Genomic DNA, 4,776 nt, shown 5'->3' with positions numbered 1-4,776 from the left:
TTCCAGGCAAAAAAAGAGCTACACAGAAAGATCCTATCTCAAGAAAGAAACTCAAAAGGAAACAACAACAAAAAAAGGTCTCACTGTTTGGCAATAGGCCAAGTGAATGTAGCAGAAGCGTTAGGAGGCGTGCAGGCTGTTTTGGTGAGCAGTGGTCTGAACTGGTCCTCACTGCTCCAGCCACCTGTGCTGTACTTCAGGGAAATCAAATCATCTAGCAGAGCTCTGCAGCAGGATTTTGTAGGATGCTAATTCTTTCGGAAAGTATTTTGTCTGCTTCTCTTGTGGAATACTGATTTCTAAAAAGTCTTATCTGTAGGATCTCCCCCACTGCCAGTCTAAGATTCTTCTGTCTTAATTAACATATCAACGGGCGCTACAGGATTAATAAAAGATTACCCTTGGAAGGTACTTAGGGTCTCAGCTCCTCTGCCCCTTCCTCCTCTCATTTCTTCTCGTTTCATCTTACATTTTGGAATCCAGTGGGTACTCTCTTGATTGCAGTCCTGAATATATGTGTTGGTGGCAGCTGGTAGGGGAATAAACAGGACACAACAGATGTGTCAAAAACTAGGGTGGACTCAGCTCATATTGAAATTGCTTTGCGAGTGCGTCTAAGCCAAGCAGCTCACAGCCATCCTTATGTATTACGTTATTAAGCTAAAAAGGTTAGTTAAAAGTACAATAAGTATATACTAGACTTAATGAGTTTTAGAAAAACTTAAATATATAAAATATATATTTAAATAATAATATGTTTGTTATATATAAATATGTAAAAACTTAAATATATACTAGACTTAATGAGCTTTTTGAAAAAAGTATAATGTCTTGATTGGAAGATCAGGTTTAAAAATAAGGGGTTCTGCTTCTCTTGCCGGGCATCCTCAGAGTGACATCATCTTTAAACCCCGTGTGTTAATCCCTGATGCACTGCCCTGATGCCCAGGAAAGACAGGGTGACCTGAAAGTCCAACTACTTCCTTAAGGTCATGTAACTGTTGGATAATAACCCAAAATGCTTCACTGTGAGAGCAGACAATGTGGGCTCCAAGCAGATACAGCAGACGTACATGTCCCTGCGAGGGAAGGCCGTGGTGCTGATGGACAAGAACACCGTCATCCCCAAAGCCAATCATGGCCACCTGGGAAAGAACCCAGCTCTACAGAAGCGGCTGCCTCACATCAGGGCCAATGTGGGCTTTGTGTTCACCAAGGAGGCCCTCACTGGGGTTAGGGACATGCTGCTGGCCAATAAGGTGCCGGCTGCCACCTGTCCTGGTGCTGTTGGCCCCTGAGTGGTCACTGTGCCTGCTCAGAACATTGGTCTGGGGATGAGAAGACCTCTTTCTTCCAGGCTTTAGGCATCACCACTAAACTCTCCAGCGGTACCCCTGAAATTCTGAGCGATGTGCAACTGATAAAAACTGGAGACAGCGTTGGAGCCAGTGAAGCCACCACACTGCTGAACCTGCTCAGTATCTCTTCCTTCTTTTGGGGCGTGGTCATCCAGCAGGTGTTAGGCAACGGTAGCATTTATAACCCAGAAGTGCTGGACATCACAGAACCAACTCTGTACCCCACCTTTATCCTTCCCCCCATCAACCCCTACTTCCCTATCCGACTCCCCTCCCCCTTCCTAGAGGGTGTCTGGAATGTTGCTGGTGTTTGTCTACAGATTGGTTACCTCACTCACTGTTGCCTCCGTGCCACACTCTAGCGTTGGTGGATGCATGCGAGTCCCGGCTTTTTCAGCAGAGACTGACTAAACCTTCCCAGTTGCTGAGAAGGGTCAAGGCCTTCTGGGCTGATCCATCTTCGTTTGTGGTTGTTAACCCTGTGGCTGCTCCTGCATCTTACACAGCCCCAGCACACGCAGCCAAGGAAGACGGAGGAATCAGAAAAGGATATTGGATTTGGTCTCTTTGGCTAATCCCCTCAAAGCAACCAACTCAGCCAGCTTAATTTGAGAAACATGGAAATAAAGGCCGACTTCTCTTTAAAAGGGCACAGGGGGTTTCCCTGTATGCCTAGCCTCCGGGGTACATGCTCTGACCATGCACTGCCTGAGGTCACAACTGGCCATCCTAGTTGTTCCCCCATCACTTCAACCAGGGCGTTGAGGATGACGCCCAGGCTAGATTTAGACCAAAGAGTCCTCCTGTTTAATTCATCTGAGGTTCGGTGTAGAGGCCTGGAGTTTGAAGAGGTCCCTAAAGCAGTTCTTTCTACTTAACAAGCAAGGCTGAGAAATACTGACTCGAAGGATTTCCCAGAGGCAAGTGCTGAGTCCTGGGGAAGAGGTTACAATTTGTCCGTTTTCTCTATGTTCACACTTCTGGTGTCACACACACATTCGGCCGTCACATTTTGCCCTTAAGACGTGCTTTATGTAAGAACGCTGAGCATGAGTGAGAAGAGTGAGGAAGTCCTGCGTGGATGTCACATGTGCAGGTTCCATGTGTGTTTTATAATGAACTAAAAGCCTCATGTGAGAAGACTACAACGGTCATTTCTAGTCTACCATTTTCTATAGATCCCTGTGGAGGGGGAGATAGTGGCTGGGCCAAATGCCACAGCTTGGCATGTGCCCCCCAAAATAGAGACCAGACTAGAGGGCACCCTGGCTATGCCTCTGCCCTTCTGTCTCTGTCAAAAAGCCTATGGCAGTGCTTAGGGGCTGTGGGTGCATGCCAGAATCATGTAGGGAACTTGCTAGATCCTGCTTTTGAGCTGTAGGTCTGGGGCAGGGCCAGTCAGGGTATCAAAGAGCTCTTTCCCTGAACATCTGTGATGCCAAGCACTTCCGGGTTTTAAGTGTTGCCGTTGTTGAACACCTGTTGGGTGATCACCCCAAAGGAGAAGGGAGAGATGTTCAGGAAAACAGTGATTTAAAAAAATATGCTTTTATGAGTGCTGTATGGATATACGACTCAGCCCACTCGTCCTCATTCTCTTGCCTTTGCTAACATGGAGACTCTCGTTAGGATTAGGCCCCTCTCTGGCTGTAGTAGTCAGTGACTGTCTTCCTCACCTTCCCCTTATCACTCCCATTTCATTTCTTTTTATTTTTTATTTTTCCTCTCAACTTCTATCTTGAATTATTCTCTTCCTACTTGCACAGTTTCAGGTGTATTTGCTTCTTTACAACTAGGTTATGAACATCTTTAGATGGGAATTGTATTCTGAATTTTCATAACTGTGACTATGTATAGATTATTAACCAATATCTGTAGATTACATACACCTACCCCATCAGTTTGACTGACACATGTCAAGGGAGTGTATCTGAGTTTCTTATTTGTGGATATGTTAAAAAAAAAATAGCTGTCATTGTGACTGTTTTCACCAGCATATTTCCTTCTTTATCTGCTGGATTTTTGCACAATGATCATTTTTACTTTTATTTTTATTTTTAGACTTTCTGAAATACCATTTGATTTTGTAGCCAGGGCTGGTTCTAGCCAGTTGTTGCTTAGCGATAATAATGACATGTTGAGCTTCCTCTGATGGACTTTGAACACCCTGAGCAGAGGCTAGCCAAGGGCAGCTGGTTGGTTAATTGTGGCCTCCAGTCATCACCAGGAGATCAGTGCCTGTGAGGGAAGAAAAGGGCCAGAGCTGCTGCAACATGCATTTCAAATTGCATTTGTGGTACAAGTTCACATTTCAGAAACAGAGCAGAAATAAAACCTTAATATACAGACTGATGTCATCTCTTTGGGACCTCAGGTAGCTACCTGGCCTAAAATAGCATATTCTTTCTGGGAGCCTCACAGGTTATGTACACCATGTGTGATTCCTTCTTTTTAGAATTCTCCATGGGTGATGGATGGTGATGGCCACAGCACTGATGGCAGAAGGGCCACCTGAGGGATGGCCACTTGTTAAATGTCACTTTTAAGCACAGCCGTTTGTGAATGACTGCAGTTTAAAGTTGTTGCCCCCTTTTTATTATAACTCAGAAGGAACTGATTATGTTCCTAGGCCTGGGGCCTTTTGGGTCAAGTTGAAGTCTACGGTGGATCACAAGGCTTGTAAGATCCCTCCAAATAAGGATTTCTCTTGGAATCCTTGGAGCTCATGCTGCTGGAGGCAGACACACTATCTCTGCTTTAGCCCCAGAGCCTCGTGGTCATGTTGCAGTTAGTGATGGCAGGGGAGCTTTACACAGAATGTTGTCCTTCCTTCTGCTGTTTGCCTGACATTGTTGCTATTGTTTCCTACAACCCTAGACTCTCAAGTCTCCTCATCATAGGACAGAGCACACTAAAGCACGTGAAAGCAGTGACAAGCATGAGCATAAGCCCAATAGGAGAAGACACTGAGACAGCAGACCATGTCTACTGTCACTGAGGTGACACATTGCTGTGAGCTAAACATTTATTTTCTGGAGGCTTACGTGGTAGGAAAGACTAACAACAGTGACAGTTTATTTAGTAAGGCCTAGTGCTTAGGTCTTTAAAGAAATCAGCCTACATGTAATTAACTTATTCTTTTATTGATTTCACAAAGAGAGTTTTTTCCTCCTCTATGATTTTCTACTTGTCTTTATTCTTAGACTTAGATATACAGTTCTTCAAATGTCCTCCAAGCGGTTGCTCACTAGAAAGAATTTCTGGACTTTGACCATGAGAAATATCGTTTATCTATGTTTTTAAAAAGTCACTAAAGGAATGCGAATTTGGTTTTAAACCAGGATCCACCTGGTTACAAATGCATCCCTACAGTCGCTGTGCTCAGATCCACGGTGGCTGTTCTTTACTTCACTGTCAA

The 4,776-nt window shown here is 44.6% G+C and overlaps 1 pseudogene across 1 annotated transcript; it reads left to right on the top strand.

Moving 5' to 3' along the window:
- The first annotated feature begins 941 nt into the window (after positions 1-941).
- LOC311596245 (large ribosomal subunit protein uL10-like) lies at positions 942-1,720 on the top strand (annotated as a pseudogene). The gene has a single exon. The product of its transcript is annotated as a large ribosomal subunit protein uL10-like (transcript).
- Positions 1,721-4,776: the final 3,056 nt, after the last annotated feature.

This window comes from Acomys minous (assembly GCF_964271855.1).
Source record: "Acomys minous genome assembly, chromosome: 4".
Classification (NCBI taxonomy): Eukaryota; Metazoa; Chordata; class Mammalia; order Rodentia; family Muridae; genus Acomys; species Acomys minous.
The sequence above is the reverse complement of the archived record's forward strand: the minus strand, read 5'-3'. Positions and strand labels throughout refer to the sequence as shown.